The sequence below is a fragment of the Dermacentor variabilis genome, unplaced genomic scaffold (assembly GCF_050947875.1).
Source record: "Dermacentor variabilis isolate Ectoservices unplaced genomic scaffold, ASM5094787v1 scaffold_14, whole genome shotgun sequence".
NCBI lineage: Eukaryota > Metazoa > Arthropoda > Arachnida > Ixodida > Ixodidae > Dermacentor > Dermacentor variabilis.
The window spans coordinates 250,475-267,336 of NW_027460302.1; positions in this window are offsets into that span (position 1 = coordinate 250,475).

Below are 16,862 nucleotides of genomic sequence, written 5' to 3' on the forward strand. Positions count from 1 at the left end.
CGCGGGCTCAAAGAGTCGACTCTCGATGCGCTTATTCGCGCAGTCCGAGGTGCCGACACGCGATATCCCTAGCCGCAGGCTCGAGGAGTCGACCCGCGAATCGCTTATTCGCGCAGTCCGAGGTGCCGACGCGTGAAATGCCCTGCCGCGGGCTCGGGGAGTCGACCCTCGATGCGCTGATTCGTGCAGTCCGAGTTGCCGACGCGCGAATTGTGGAGCCGCGGGCTCAAGGAGTCGACTCTCGATGCGCTTATTCACGCAGTCCGAGGTGCCGACGCGCGATATCCCTAGCCGCAGGTTCGAGGAGTCGACCCGCGAATCGCTTATTCGCGCAGTCCGAGTCGCCGACGCGTGAAATGCCTAGCCGCGGGCTCGAGGAGTCAACCCGCGATGCGCTTATTCGCACAGTCCCAGGTGCCGACGCGCGAAATGCCTAGCCGCGGGCTCGAGGAGTCGACACTCGATGTGCTTATTCGCGCAGTGCCTGGTGCCGACGCGCCAAATGCCTAGCCGCGGGCTCGAGAAGTCCACCCTCAATGCGCGCGCTGTTCGAGGTGTCGACGTGCGAAATGCCTAGCCGCGGGCTCGAGGAGTCGACCCTCGATGCGCTTATTCGCGCATTCCGAGGTGCCGACGCGCGAATTGCCTAACCGCGGGCTCGAGGAGTCGACCCTCGATGCGCTTATTCGCGCTGTCCGAGGTGCCGACGCGTCAAATGCCTAGCCACGGGCTGGTGCAGTCAACCCTCGATGCGCTTATTCGCGCAGTCCGAGTTGCCGACGCACGAAATTCCTAGCCGCGGGTTCGAGGAGTCAACCATCGATGCACTGATTCGCGCAGTGCGAGGTGCCGACGCACAAAATGCCTAGCCGCGGGCTCGAGGACTCGACCCTCGATGCGCTTATTCGCGCTGTCCGAGGTGCCGACGCGTCAAATGCCTAGCCACGGGCTGGAGGAGTCAACCCTCGAAGCGCTTATTCGCGCAGTCCGAGGTGCCGACGCGCGAAATGCCTAGTGGCGGGCTGGAGAACTCCACCCTCGATGCGCTTATTCGCGCAGTCCGAGGTGTCGACACGTGAAAATCCTGGCCGTGGGCTCGAGGTGTCGACCCTCGATGCGCTTATTCGCGCAGTCCGAGGTGCCGACGCGCGCAATGCCTAGCCGCGGCCTCGAGGAGTCGACCCTCGATAGGCTTATTCGCGCAGTCCGAGGTGCCGACGCGCGATATCCCTAGCCGCAGGCTCGAGGAGGCGACCCGCGAATCGCTTATTCGCGCAGTCCGAGGTGCCGACGCGCGAATTGTGTAGCCACGGGCTCAAAGAGTCGACTCTCGATGCGCTTATTCGCGCAGTCCGAGGTGTCGACACGCGATATCCCTAGCCGCAGGCTCGAGGAGTCGACCCGCGAATCGCTTATTCGCGCAGTCCGAGGTGCCGACGCGTGAAATGCCCTGCCGCGGGCTCGGGGAGTCGACGCTCGATGCGCTGATTCGTGCCGTCCGAGTTGCCGATGCGCGAATTGTGTAGCCGCGGGCTCAAGGAGTCGACTCTCGATGCGCTTATTCACGCACTCCGAGGTGCCGACGCGCGATATCCGTAGCCGCAGGCTCCAGGAGTCGACCCGCGAATCGCTTATTCGCGCAGACCGAGGTGCCGATGCGCGATATGCCTAGCCGCGGGATCGAGGAGTCGACCCTCGATGCGCTTATTCGCGCAGTCCGAGGTGCCGACGCGCAAAATGCCTAGCCGCGGGCTCGAGGTCTCGACCCTCGATGCGCTTATTCGCGCAGTCCGAGGTGCCTACCCGCGAAATGCCTAGCCGCGGGCTCGAGGAGTCGACCCTCGATGCCCTCATTCGCGCAGTCCGAGGTGCCGACGCACGAAATGCCTAGTCGCGGGCTCGAGGAGTCGACCCTTGATGCGCTTATTCGCGCAGTCCGAGTTGCCGACGCGAGAATTCCGTAGCCGCGGGATCAAGGAGTCGACCCTCTTTGCGCTCATTCGCGCACTGCGAGGTGCCGACGCGCGATATCCCTAGCCGCGGGCTCGAGGAGTCGACCCTCGAAGCGCTTATTCGCGCAGTCCGAGGTGCCGACGCGTGAAATGCCTAGCCGCGCGCTCGAGGAGTCGACCCTCGATGCGCTGATTCGCGCAGTCCGAGTTGCCGACGCGCGAATTGTGTAGCCGCGGGCTCAAGGTGTCGACCATCGATGCGCTTATTCGCGCAGTCCGAGGTGCCTAGGCGCGATATCCCTAGCCGCAGGCTCGAGGAGCCGACCCTCGAAGCGCTTATTCGCGCAGTCCGAGGTACCGACGCGCGAAATGCCTAGCCGCGGGCTTGAGGAGTCGACACTCGATGCGCTTATTCGCGCAGTTCGGGGTGCCGACGCGCGAAATGCCTAGCCGGGGGCTCGAGGAGTCGATCCTCGATGCACTTATTCGCGCAGTCCGAGGTGTCGATACGCGAAATTCCTAGCCGCGGGCTCGAGGAGTCGACCCCCGATGCGCTTAATCGCGCAGTCCGAGGTGCCGACGCGCGAAATGCCAGCCGCGGGCTCGAGGAGTCGACCCTCGATGCGCGTATTCGCGCAGTCCGAGGTGTCGACACGCAAAATTCGTAGCCGCGGCCTCGAGGACTCGACCCTCGATGCGCTTATTCGCGCAGTCCGAGGTGCCGACGCGTCAAATGCCTAGCCACGGGCTGGAGGAGTCAAGCCTCGAAGCGCTTATTCGCGCAGTCCGAGGTGCCGACGCGCGAAATGCCTAGTGGCGGGCTGGAGAACTCCACCCTCGATGCGCTTATTCGCGCAGTCCGAGGTGTCGACACGCGAAAATCCTGGCCGTGGGCTCGAGGAGTCGACCCTCGATGCGCTTATTCGCGCAGTCCGAGGTGCCGACGCGCGCAATGCCTAGTCGCAGCCTCGAGGAGTCGACCCTCGATAGGCTTATTCGCGCAGTCCGAGGTGCCGACGCGCGATATCCATAGCCGCAGGCTCGAGGAGTCGACCCGCGAATCGCTTATTCGCGCAGTCCGAGGCGCCGACGCGCGAATTGTGTAGGCGCGGGCTCAAAGAGTCGACTCTCGATGCGCTTATTCGCGCAGTCCGAGGTGCCGACACGCGATATCCCTAGCCGCAGGCTCGAGGAGTCGACCCGCGAATCGCTTATTCGCGCAGTCCGAGGTGCCGACGCGTGAAATGCCCTGCCGCGGGCTCGGGGAGTCGACCCTCGATGCGCTGATTCGGGCAGTCCGAGTTGCCGACGCGCGAATTGTGGAGCCGCGGGCTCAAGGAGTCGACTCTCGATGCGCTTATTCACGCAGTCCGAGGTGCCGACGCGCGATATCCCTAGCCGCAGGTTCGAGGAGTCGACCCGCGAATCGCTTATTCGCGCAGTCCGAGGAGCCGATGCGCTATATGCCTAGCCGCGGGCTCGAGGAGTCGACCCTCGATGCGCTTATTCGCGCAGTCCGAGTCGCCGACGCGTGAAATGCCTAGCCGCGGGCTCGAGGAGTCAACCCGCGATGCGCTTATTCGCACAGTCCCAGGTGCCGACGCGCGAAATGCCTAGCCGCGGGCTCGAGGAGTCGACACTCGATGTGCTTATTCGCGCAGTGCCTGGTGCCGACGCGCCAAATGCCTAGCCGCGGGCTCGAGAAGTCCACCCTCAATGCGCGCGCTGTTCGAGGTGTCGACGTGCGAAATGCCTAGCCGCGGGCTCGAGGAGTCGACCCTCGATGCGCTTATTCGCGCATTCCGAGGTGCCGACGCGCGAATTGCCTAACCGCGGGCTCGAGGAGTCGACCCTCGATGCGCTTATTCGCGCTGTCCGAGGTGCCGACGCGTCAAATGCCTAGCCACGGGCTGGTGCAGTCAACCCTCGATGCGCTTATTCGCGCAGTCCGAGTTGCCGACGCACGAAATTCCTAGCCGCGGGTTCGAGGAGTCAACCATCGATGCACTGATTCGCGCAGTGCGAGGTGCCGACGCACAAAATGCCTAGCCGCGGGCTCGAGGACTCGACCCTCGATGCGCTTATTCGCGCTGTCCGAGGTGCCGACGCGTCAAATGCCTAGCCACGGGCTGGAGGAGTCAACCCTCGAAGCGCTTATTCGCGCAGTCCGAGGTGCCGACGCGCGAAATGCCTAGTGGCGGGCTGGAGAACTCCACCCTCGATGCGCTTATTCGCGCAGTCCGAGGTGTCGACACGTGAAAATCCTGGCCGTGGGCTCGAGGTGTCGACCCTCGATGCGCTTATTCGCGCAGTCCGAGGTGCCGACGCGCGCAATGCCTAGCCGCGGCCTCGAGGAGTCGACCCTCGATAGGCTTATTCGCGCAGTCCGAGGTGCCGACGCGCGATATCCCTAGCCGCAGGCTCGAGGAGGCGACCCGCGAATCGCTTATTCGCGCAGTCCGAGGTGCCGACGCGCGAATTGTGTAGCCACGGGCTCAAAGAGTCGACTCTCGATGCGCTTATTCGCGCAGTCCGAGGTGCCGACACGCGATATCCCTAGCCGCAGGCTCGAGGAGTCGACCCGCGAATCGCTTATTCGCGCAGTACGAGGTGCCGACGCGTGAAATGCCCTGCCGCGGGCTCGGGGAGTCGACGCTCGATGCGCTGATTCGTGCCGTCCGAGTTGCCGATGCGCGAATTGTGTAGCCGCGGGCTCAAGGAGTCGACTCTCGATGCGCTTATTCACGCACTCCGAGGTGCCGACGCGCGATATCCGTAGCCGCAGGCTCCAGGAGTCGACCCGCGAATCGCTTATTCGCGCAGACCGAGGTGCCGACGCGCGATATGCCTAGCCGCGGGATCGAGGAGTCGACCCTCGATGCGCTTATTCGCGCAGTCCGAGGTGCCGACGCGCAAAATGCCTAGCCGCGGGCTCGAGGTCTCGACCCTCGATGCGCTTATTCGCGCAGTCCGAGGTGCCTACCCGCGAAATGCCTAGCCGCGGGCTCGAGGAGTCGACCCTCGATGCCCTCATTCGCGCAGTCCGAGGTGCCGACGCACGAAATGCCTAGTCGCGGGCTCGAGGAGTCGACCCTTGATGCGCTTATTCGCGCAGTCCGAGTTGCCGACGCGAGAATTCCGTAGCCGCGGGATCAAGGAGTCGACCCTCTTTGCGCTCATTCGCGCACTGCGAGGTGCCGACGCGCGATATCCCTAGCCGCGGGCTCGAGGAGTCGACCCTCGAAGCGCTTATTCGCGCAGTCCGAGGTGCCGACGCGTGAAATGCCTAGCCGCGCGCTCGAGGAGTCGACCCTCGATGCGCTGATTCGCGCAGTCCGAGTTGCCGACGCGCGAATTGTGTAGCCGCGGGCTCAAGGTGTCGACCATCGATGCGCTTATTCGCGCAGTCCGAGGTGCCTAGGCGCGATATCCCTAGCCGCAGGCTCGAGGAGCCGACCCTCGAAGCGCTTATTCGCGCAGTCCGAGGTACCGACGCGCGAAATGCCTAGCCGCGGGCTTGAGGAGTCGACACTCGATGCGCTTATTCGCGCAGTTCGGGGTGCCGACGCGCGAAATGCCTAGCCGGGGGCTCGAGGAGTCGATCCTCGATGCACTTATTCGCGCAGTCCGAGGTGTCGATACGCGAAATTCCTAGCCGCGGGCTCGAGGAGTCGACCCCCGATGCGCTTAATCGCGCAGTCCGAGGTGCCGACGCGCGAAATGCCAGCCGCGGGCTCGAGGAGTCGACCCTCGATGCGCGTATTCGCGCAGTCCGAGGTGTCGACACGCAAAATTCGTAGCCGCGGCCTCGAGGACTCGACCCTCGATGCGCTTATTCGCGCAGTCCGAGGTGCCGACGCGCGATATGCCTAGCCGCGGGCTCAAAAAGTCGACCTTCGATGCGCCTATTCGCGCAAGCCGAAGTGCCGACGCGCGAAATGCCTAGCCGCAGGCTCCAGGAGTCAACCCTCGAGGCGCTTATTCGCGCAGTCTGAGGTGTCGACGCGCGAAATTCGTAGCCGCGGCCTCGAGGAGTCGACCCTCGATGCGCTTATTCGCGCAGTCCGAGGTGTCGCCGCGCGAAATGCCTAGCCGCGGGCTCGAGGAGTCAACCCTCGATGCGCTTATTCGCGCAGTCCGAGGTGCCGACGCGCGAAATTCGTAGCCGCGGCCTCGAGGAGTCGACCCTCGATGCGCTGATTCGTGCAGTCCGAGTTGCCGACGCGCGAATTGTTTTGCCGCGGGCTCAAGGAGTCGACTCTCGATGCGCTTATTCACGCAGTCCGAGGTGCGGACGCGCGATATCCCTAGCCGCAGGCTCGAGGAGTCGACCCGCGAATCGCTTATTCGCGCAGTCCGAGGTGCCGATGCGCGATATGCCTAGCCGCGGGCTCGAGGAGTCGACCCTCGATGCGCTTATTCGCGCAGTCCGAGTTGCCGACACGTGAAATGCCTAGCCGCGGGCTCGAGGAGTCAACCCGCGATGCGCTTATTCGCACAGTCCCAGGTGCCGACGCGCGAAATGCCTAGCCGCGGGCTCGAGGAGTCGACACTCGATGTGCTTATTCGCGCAGTGCCTGGTGCCGACGCGCCAAATGCCTAGCCGCGGGCTCGAGAAGTCCACCCTCAATGCGCGCGCTGTTCGAGCTGCCGATGCGCGATATGCATAGCCGCGGGCTCGAGGAGTCGACCCTCGATGCGCTTATTCGCGCAGTCCGAGGTGCCGACGCGCGAATTGCCTAAACGCGGGCTCGAGGAGTCGACCCTCGGTGCGCTTATTCGCGCCGTCCGTGGTGCCGACGCATCAAATGCCTAGCCACGGGCTGGAGGAGTCAACCCTCGATGCGCTTATTCACGCAGTCCGAGGTGCCGACGCGTGAAATGCCCTGCCGCGGGCTCGGGGAGTCGACCCTCGATGCGCTGATTCGTGCCGTCCGAGTTGCCGACGCGCGAATTGTGTAGCCGCGGGCTCAAGGAGTCGACTCTCGATGCGCTTATTGACGCACTCCGAGGTGCCGACGCGCGATATCCGTAGCCGCAGGCTCCTGGAGTCGACCCGCGAATCGCTTATTCGCGCAGACCGAGGTGCCGATGCGCGATATGCCTAGCCGCGGGATCGAGGAGTCGACCCTCGATGCGCTTATTCGCGCAGTCCGAGGTGCCGACGCGCAAAATGCCTAGCCGCGGGCTCGAGGACTCGACCCTCGATGCGCTTATTCGCGCAGTCCGAGGTGCCTACGCGCGAAATGCCTAGCCGCGGGCTCGAGGAGTCGACCCTCGATGCCCTCATTCGCGCAGTCCGAGGTGCCGACGCACGAAATGCCTAGCCGCGGGCTCGAGGAGTCGACCCTCGAAGCGCTTATTCGCGCAGTCCGAGGTGCCGACGCGTGAAATGCCTAGCCGCGCGCTCGAGGAGTCGACCCTCGATGCGCTGATTCGCGCAGTCCGAGTTGCCGACGCGCGAATTGTGTAGCCGCGGGCTCAAGGAGTCGACCATCGATGCGCTTATTCGCGCAGTCCGAGGTGCCTAGGCGCGATATCCCTAGCCGCAGGCTCGAGGAGCCGACCCTCGAAGCGCTTATTCGCGCAGTCCGAGGTGCCGACGCGCGAAATGCCTAGCCGCGGGCTTGAGGAGTCGACACTCGATGCGCTTATTCGCGCAGTTCGGGGTGCCGACGCGCGAAATGCCTAGCCGCGGGCTCGAGGAGTCGATCCTCGATGCACTTATTCGCGCAGTCCGAGGTGTCGATACGCGAAATTCCTAGCCGCGGGCTCGAGGAGTCGACCCCCGATGCGCTTATTCGCGCAGTCCGAGGTGCCGACGCGCGAAATACCAAGCCGCGGGCTCGAGGAGTCGACCCTCGATGCGCTTATTCGCGCAGTCCGAGTTGCCGACGCGTGAAATGCCTAGCCGCGGGCTCGAGGAGTCAACCCGCGATGCGCTTATTCGCACAGTCCCAGGTGCCGACGCGCGAAATGCCTAGCCGCGGGTTCGAGGAGTCGACACTCGATGTGCTTATTCCCGCAGTGCCTGGTGCCGACGCGTCAAATGCCTAGCCGCGGGCTCGAGAAGTCCACCCTCAATGCGCGCGCTGTTCGAGGTGCCGACGCGCGAAATGCCTAGCCGCGGGCTAAGGAGTCGACCCTCGATGCGCTTATTCGCGCAGTCCGAGGTGCCGACGCGCGAATTGCCTAACCGCGGGCTCGAGGAGTCGACCCTCGATGCGCTTATTCGCGCTGTCCGAGGTGCCGACGCGTCAAATGCCTAGCCACGGGCTGGAGGAGTCAACCCTCGATGGGCTTATTCGCGCAGTCCGAGTTGCCGACGCACGAAATTCCTAGCCGCGGGCTCGAGGAGTCAACCATCGATGCACTGATTCGCGCAGTCCGAGGTGCCGACGCACAAAATGCCTAGCCGCGGGCTCGAGGACTCGAGCCTCGATGCGCTTATTCGTGCAGTCCGAGGTGCCTACGCGCGAAATGCCTAGCCGCGGGCTCTAGGAGTCGACCCTCGATGCGCTTATTCGCGCAGTCCGAGGTGCCGACGCGCGAAATGCCTAGTGGCGGGCTGGAGAACTCCACCCTCGATGCGCTTATTCGCGCAGTCCGAGGTGCCGACGCGCGATATCCCTAGCCGCAGGCTCGAGGAGTCGACCCGCGAATCGCTTATTCGCGCAGTCCGAGGTGCCGACGCGCGAAATGCCTAGTGGCGGGCTGGAGAACTCCACCCTCGATGCGCTTATTCGCGCAGTCCGAGGTGTCGACACGCGAAAATCCTGGCCGTGGGCTCGAGGAGTCGACCCTCGATGCGCTTATTCGCGCAGTCCGAGGTGCCGACGCGCGCAATGCCTAGCCGCGGCCTCGAGGAGTCGACCCTCGATAGGCTTATTCGCGCAGTCCGAGGTGCCGACGCGCGATATCCCTAGCCGCAGGCTCGAGGAGTCGACCCGCGAATCGCTTATTCGCGCAGTCCGAGGTGCCGATGCGCGATATGCCTAGCCGCGGGCTCGAGGAGTCGACCCTCGATGCGCTTATTCGCGCAGTCCGAGTTGCCGACACGTGAAATGCCTAGCCGCGGGCTCGAGGAGTCAACCCGCGATGCGCTTATTCGCACAGTCCCAGGTGCCGACGCGCGAAATGCCTAGCCGCGGGCTCGAGGAGTCGACACTCGATGTGCTTATTCGCGCAGTGCCTGGTGCCGACGCGCCAAATGCCTAGCCGCGGGCTCGAGAAGTCCACCCTCAATGCGCGCGCTGTTCGAGCTGCCGATGCGCGATATGCATAGTCGCGGGCTCGAGGAGTCGACCCTCGATGCGCTTATTCGCGCAGTCCGAGGTGCCGACGCGCGAATTGCCTAAACGCGGGCTCGAGGAGTCGACCCTCGGTGCGCTTATTCGCGCCGTCCGTGGTGCCGACGCATCAAATGCCTAGCCACGGGCTGGAGGAGTCAACCCTCGATGCGCTTATTCACGCAGTCCGAGGCGCCGACGCGTGAAATGCCCTGCCGCGGGCTCGGGGAGTCGACCCTCGATGCGCTGATTCGTGCCGTCCGAGTTGCCGACGCGCGAATTGTGTAGCCGCGGGCTCAAGGAGTCGACTCTCGATGCGCTTATTCACGCACTCCGAGGTGCCGACGCGCGATATCCGTAGCCGCAGGCTCCTGGAGTCGACCCGCGAATCGCTTATTCGCGCAGACCGAGGTGCCGATGCGCGATATGCCTAGCCGCGGGATCGAGGAGTCGACCCTCGATGCGCTTATTCGCGCAGTCCGAGGTGCCGACGCGCAAAATGCCTAGCCGCGGGCTCGAGGACTCGACCCTCGATGCGCTTATTCGCGCAGTCCGAGGTGCCTACGCGCGAAATGCCTAGCCGCGGGCTCGAGGAGTCGACCCTCGATGCCCTCATTCGCGCAGTCCGAGGTGCCGACGCACGAAATGCCTAGCCGCGGGCTCGAGGAGTCGACCCTCGAAGCGCTTATTCGCGCAGTCCGAGGTGCCGACGCGTGAAATGCCTAGCCGCGCGCTCGAGGAGTCGACCCTCGATGCGCTGATTCGCGCAGTCCGAGTTGCCGACGCGCGAATTGTGTAGCCGCGGGCTCAAGGAGTCGACCATCGATGCGCTTATTCGCGCAGTCCGAGGTGCCTAGGCGCGATATCCCTAGCCGCAGGCTCGAGGAGCCGACCCTCGAAGCGCTTATTCGCGCAGTCCGAGGTGCCGACGCGCGAAATGCCTAGCCGCGGGCTTGAGGAGTCGACACTCGATGCGCTTATTCGCGCAGTTCGGGGTGCCGACGCGCGAAATGCCTAGCCGCGGGCTCGAGGAGTCGATCCTCGATGCACTTATTCGCGCAGTCCGAGGTGTCGATACGCGAAATTCCTAGCCGCGGGCTCGAGGAGTCGACCCCCGATGCGCTTATTCGCGCAGTCCGAGGTGCCGACGCGCGAAATACCAAGCCGCGGGCTCGAGGAGTCGACCCTCGATGCGCTTATTCGCGCAGTCCGAGTTGCCGACGCGTGAAATGCCTAGCCGCGGGCTCGAGGAGTCAACCCGCGATGCGCTTATTCGCACAGTCCCAGGTGCCGACGCGCGAAATGCCTAGCCGCGGGTTCGAGGAGTCGACACTCGATGTGCTTATTCGCGCAGTGCCTGGTGCCGACGCGTCAAATGCCTAGCCGCGGGCTCGAGAAGTCCACCCTCAATGCGCGCGCTGTTCGAGGTGCCGACGCGCGAAATGCCTAGCCGCGGGCTAAGGAGTCGACCCTCGATGCGCTTATTCGCGCAGTCCGAGGTGCCGACGCGCGAATTGCCTAACCGCGGGCTCGAGGAGTCGACCCTCGATGCGCTTATTCGCGCTGTCCGAGGTGCCGACGCGTCAAATGCCTAGCCACGGGCTGGAGGAGTCAACCCTCGATGGGCTTATTCGCGCAGTCCGAGTTGCCGACGCACGAAATTCCTAGCCGCGGGCTCGAGGAGTCAACCATCGATGCACTGATTCGCGCAGTCCGAGGTGCCGACGCACAAAATGCCTAGCCGCGGGCTCGAGGACTCGAGCCTCGATGCGCCTATTCGTGCAGTCCGAGGTGCCTACGCGCGAAATGCCTAGCCGCGGGCTCGAGGAGTCGACCCTCGATGCGCTTATTCGCGCAGTCCGAGGTGCCGACGCGCGAAATGCCTAGTGGCGGGCTGGAGAACTCCACCCTCGATGCGCTTATTCGCGCAGTCCGAGGTGCCGACGCGCGATATCCCTAGCCGCAGGCTCGAGGAGTCGACCCGCGAATCGCTTATTCGCGCAGTCCGAGGTGCCGACGCGCGAATTGTGTAGCCGCGGGCTCAAAGAGTCGACTCTCGATGCGCTTATTCGCGCAGTCCGAGGTGCCGACACGCGATATCCCTAGCCGCAGGCTCGAGGAGTCGACCCGCGAATCGCTTATTCGCGCAGTCCGAGGTGCCGACGCGTGAAAGGCCCTGCCGCGGGCTCGGGGAGTCGACCCTCGATGCGCTGATTCGTGCAGTCCGAGTTGCCGACGCGCGAATTGTGTAGCCGCGGGCTCAAGGAGTCGACTCTCGATGCGCTTATTCACGCAGTCCGAGGTGCCGACGCGCGATATCCCTAGCCGCAGGCTCGAGGAGTCGACCCGCGAATCGCTTATTCGCGCAGTCCGAGGTGCCGATGCGCAATATGCCTAGCCGCGGGCTCGAGGAGTCGACCCTCGAAGCGCTTATTCGCGCAGTCCGAGGTGCCGACGCGTGAAATGCCTAGCCGCGCGCTCGAGGAGTCGACCCTCGATGCGCTGATTCGCGCAGTCCGAGTTGCCGACGCGCGAATTGTGTAGCCGCGGGCTCAAGGAGTCGACCATCGATGCGCTTATTCGCGCAGTCCGAGGTGCCTAGGCGCGATATCCCTAGCCGCAGGCTCGAGGAGCCGACCCTCGAAGCGCTTATTCGCGCAGTCCGAGGTGCCGACGCGCGAAATGCCTAGCCGCGGGCTTGAGGAGTCGACACTCGATGCGCTTATTCGCGCAGTTCGGGGTGCCGACGCGCGAAATGCCTAGCCGCGGGCTCGAGGAGTCGATCCTCGATGCACTTATTCGCGCAGTCCGAGGTGTCGATACGCGAAATTCCTAGCCGCGGGCTCGAGGAGTCGACCCCCGATGCGCTTATTCGCGCAGTCCGAGGTGCCGACGCGCGAAATACCAAGCCGCGGGCTCGAGGAGTCGACCCTCGATGCGCTTATTCGCGCAGTCCGAGTTGCCGACGCGTGAAATGCCTAGCCGCGGGCTCGAGGAGTCAACCCGCGATGCGCTTATTCGCACAGTCCCAGGTGCCGACGCGCGAAATGCCTAGCCGCGGGTTCGAGGAGTCGACACTCGATGTGCTTATTCGCGCAGTGCCTGGTGCCGACGCGTGAAATGCCTAGCCGCGGGCTCGAGAAGTCCACCCTCAATGCGCGCGCTGTTCGAGGTGCCGACGCGCGAAATGCCTAGCCGCGGGCTTAGGAGTCGACCCTCGATGCGCTTATTCGCGCAGTCCGAGGTGCCGACGCGCGAATTGCCTAACCGCGGGCTCGAGGAGTCGACCCTCGATGCGCTTATTCGTGCTGTCCGAGGTGCCGACGCGTCAAATGCCTAGCCACGGGCTGGAGGACTCAACCCTCGATGGGCTTATTCGCGCAGTCCGAGTTGCCGACGCACGAAATTCCTAGCCGCGGGCTCGAGGACTCGACCCTCGATGCGCTTATTCGTGCAGTCCGAGGTGCCTACGCGCGAAATGCCTAGCCGCGGGCTCGAGGAGTCGACCCTCGATGCGCTTATTCGCGCTGTCCGAGGTGCCGACGCGTCAACTGCCTAGCCACGGGCTGGAGGAGTCAACCCTCGAAGCGCTTATTCGCGCAGTCCGAGGTGCCGACGCGCGAAATGCCTAGTGGCGGGCTGGAGAACTCCACCCTCGATGCGCTTATTCGCGCAGTCCGAGGTGTCGACACGCGAAAATCCTGGCCGTGGGCTCGAGGAGTCGACCCTCGATGCGCTTATTCGCGCTGTCCGAGGTGCCGACGCGCGCAATGCCTAGCCGCGGCCTCGAGGAGTCGACCCTCGATAGGCTTATTCGCGCAGTCCGAGGTGCCGACGCGCGATATCCCTAGCCGCAGGCTCGAGGAGGCGACCCGCGAATCGCTTATTCGCGCAGTACGAGGTGCCGACGCGCGAATTGTGTAGCCGCGGGCTCAAAGATTCGACTCTCGATGCGCTTATTCGCGCAGTCCGAGGTGCCGACACGCGATATCCCTAGCCGCAGGCTCGAGGAGTCGACCCGCGAATCGCTTATTCGCGCAGTCCGAGGTGCCGACGCGTGAAATGCCCTGCCGCGGGCTCGGGGAGTCGACCCTCGATGCGCTGATTCGTGCCGTCCGAGTTGCCGACGCGCGAATTGTGTAGCCGCGGGATCAAGGAGTCGACTCTCGATGCGCTTATTCACGCAGTCCGAGGTGCCGACGCGCGATATCTGTAGCCGCAGGCTCGAGGAGTCGACCCGCGAATCGCTTATTCGCGCAGTCCGAGGTGCCGATGCGCGATATGCCTAGCCGCGGGATCGAGGAGTCGACCCTCGATGCGCTTATTCGCGCAGTCCGAGGTGCCGACGAGCAAAATGCCTAGCCGCGGGCTCGAGGACTCGACCCTCGATGCGCTTATTCGCGCAGTCCGAGGTGCCTACGCGCGAAATGCCTAGCCGCGGGCTCGAGGAGTCGACCCTCGATGCCCTCATTCGCGCAGTCCGAGGTGCCGACGCACGAAATGCCTAGTCGCGGGCTCGAGGAGTCGACCCTTGATGCGCTTATTCGCGCAGTCCGAGTTGCCGACGCGCGAATTCCGTAGCCGCGGGATCAAGGAGTCGACCCTCGATGCGCTCATTCGCGCACTGCGAGCTGCCGACGCGCGATATCCCTAGCCGCGGGCTCGAGGAGTCGACCCTCGAAGCGCTTATTCGCGCAGTCCGAGGTGCGGACGCGTGAAATGCCTAGCCGCGGGCTCGAGGAGTCGGCCCTCGATGCACTGATTCGCGCAGTCCGAGTTGCCGACGCGCGAATTGTGTAGCCGCGTGCTCAAGGAGTCGATCCTCGATGCACTTATTCGCGCAGTCCGAGGTGTCGATACGCGAAATTCCTAGCCGCGGGCTCGAGGAGTCGACCCCCGATGCGCTTATTCGCGCAGTCCGAGGTGCCGACGCGCGAAATGCCAGCCGCGGGCTCGAGGAGTCGACCCTCGATGCGCGTATTCGCGCAGTCCGAGGTGTCGACACGCAAAATTCGTAGCCGCGGCCTCGAGGACTCGACCCTCGATGCGCTTATTCGCGCAGTCCGAGGTGCCGACGCGCGATATGCCTAGCCGCGGGCTGAAAAAGTCGACCTTCGATGCGCCTATTCGCGCAAGCCGAAGTGCCGACGCGCGAAATGCCTAGCCGCAGGCTCCAGGAGTCAACCCTCGATGCGCTTATTCGCGCAGTCTGAGGTGTCGACGCGCGAAATTCGTAGCCGCGGCCTCGAGGAGTCGACCCTCGATGCGCTTATTCGCGCAGTCCGAGGTGTCGCCGCGCGAAATGCCTAGCCGCGGGCTCGAGGAGTCAACCCTCGATGCGCTTTTTCGCGCAGTCCGAAATGTCGATACGCGAAATTCCTAGCCGCGGGCTCGAGGAGTCGACCCTCGATAGGTTTATTCGCGCAGTGCGAGGTGCCGACGCGCGAAATGCCTAGCCGCGGGCTCGAGGAGTCGACACACGATGCACTTATTCGCGCAGTTCGAGGTGCCGATGCGCGAAATGCCTAGCCGCGGGCTCGAGGAGTCGATCCTCGATGCACTTATTCGCGCATTCCGAGGTGTCGACACGCGAAATTCCTAGCCGCGGGCTCGAGGAGTCGACCCCCGATGCGCTTATTCGCGCAGTCCGAGGTGCCGACGCGCGAAATGCCAGCCGCGGGCTCGAGGAGTCGACCCTCGATGCGCGTATTCGCGCAGTCCGAGGTGTCGACACGCAAAATTCGTAGCCGCGGCCTCGAGGACTCGACCCTCGATGCGCTTATTCGCGCAGTCCGAGGTGCCGACGCGCGATATGCCTAGCCGAGGGCTCAAAAAGTCGACCTTCGATGCGCCTATTCGCGCAAGCCGAAGTGCCGACGCGCGAAATGCCCTGCCGCGGGCTCGGGGAGTCGACCCTCGATGCGCTGATTCGTGCAGTCCGAGTTGCCGACGCGCGAATTGTGTAGCCGCGGGCTCAAGGAGTCGACTCTCGATGCGCTTATTCACGCAGTCCGAGGTGCCGACGCGCGATATCCCTAGCCGCAGGCTCGAGGAGTCCACCCTCAATGCGCGCGCTGTTCGAGGTGCCGACGCGCGAAATGCCTAGCCGCGGGTTCGAGGAGTCGACCCTCGATGCGCTTATTCGCGCAGTCCGAGGTGCCGACGCGCGAATTGCCTAACCGCGGGCTCGAGGAGTCGACCCTCGATGCGCTTATTCGCGCCGTCCGAGGTGCCGACGCGTCAAATGCCTAGCCACGGGCTGGAGGTGTCAACCCTCGATGCGCTTATTCGCGCAGTCCGAGTTGCCGACGCACGAAATTCTTAGCCGCGGGCTCGAGGAGTCAACCATCGATGCACTGATTCGCGCAGTCCGAGGTGCCGACGCACAAAATGCCTAGCCGCGGGCTCGAGGACTCGACCCTCGATGCGCTTATTCGTGCAGTCCGAGGTGCCTACGCGCGAAATGCCTAGCCGCGGGCTCGAGGAGTCGACCCTCGATGCGCTTATTCGCGCTGTCCAAGGTGCCGACGCGTCAAATGCCTAGCCACGGGCTGGAGGAGTCAACCCTCGAAGCGCTTATTCGCGCAGTCCGACGTGCCGACGCGCGAAATGCCTAGTGGCGGGCTGGAGAACTCCACCCTCGATGCGCTTATTCGCGCAGTTCGAGGTGTCGACACGCGAAAATCCTGGCCGTGGGCTCGAGGAGTCGACCCTCGATGCGCTTATTCGCGCAGTCCGAGGTGCCGACGCGCGCAATGCCTAGTCGCAGCCTCGAGGAGTCGACCCTCGATAGGCTTATTCGCGCAGTCCGAGGTGCCGACGCGCGATATCCATAGCCGCTGGCTCGAGGAGTCGACCCGCGAATCGCTTATTCGCGCAGTCCGAGGCGCCGACGCGCGAATTGTGTAGGCGCGGGCTCAAAGAGTCGACTCTCGATGCGCTTATTCGCGCAGTCCGAGGTGCCGACACGCGATATCCCTAGCCGCAGGCTCGAGGAGTCGACCCGCGAATCGCTTATTCGCGCAGTCCGAGGTGCCGACGCGTGAAATGCCCTGCCGCGGGCTCGGGGAGTCGACCCTCGATGCGCTGATTCGTGCAGTCCGAGTTGCCGACGCGCGAATTGTGGAGCCGCGGGCTCAAGGAGTCGACTCTCGATGCGCTTATTCACGCAGTCCGAGGTGCCGACGCGCGATATCCCTAGCCGCAGGTTCGAGGAGTCGACCCGCGAATCGCTTATTCGCGCAGTCCGAGGTGCCGATGCGCTATATGCCTAGCCGCGGGCTCGAGGAGTCGACCCTCGATGCGCTTATTCGCGCAGTCCGAGTCGCCGACGCGTGAAATGCCTAGCCGCGGGCTCGAGGAGTCAACCCGCGATGCGCTTATTCGCACAGTCCCAGGTGCCGACGCGCGAAATGCCTAGCCGCGGGCTCGAGGAGTCGACACTCGATGTGCTTATTCGCGCAGTGCCTGGTGCCGACGCGCCAAATGCCTAGCCGCGGGCTCGAGAAGTCCACCCTCAATGCGCGCGCTGTTCGAGGTGTCGACGTGCGAAATGCCTAGCCGCGGGCTCGAGGAGTCGACCCTCGATGCGCTTATTCGCGCATTCCGAGGTGCCGACGCG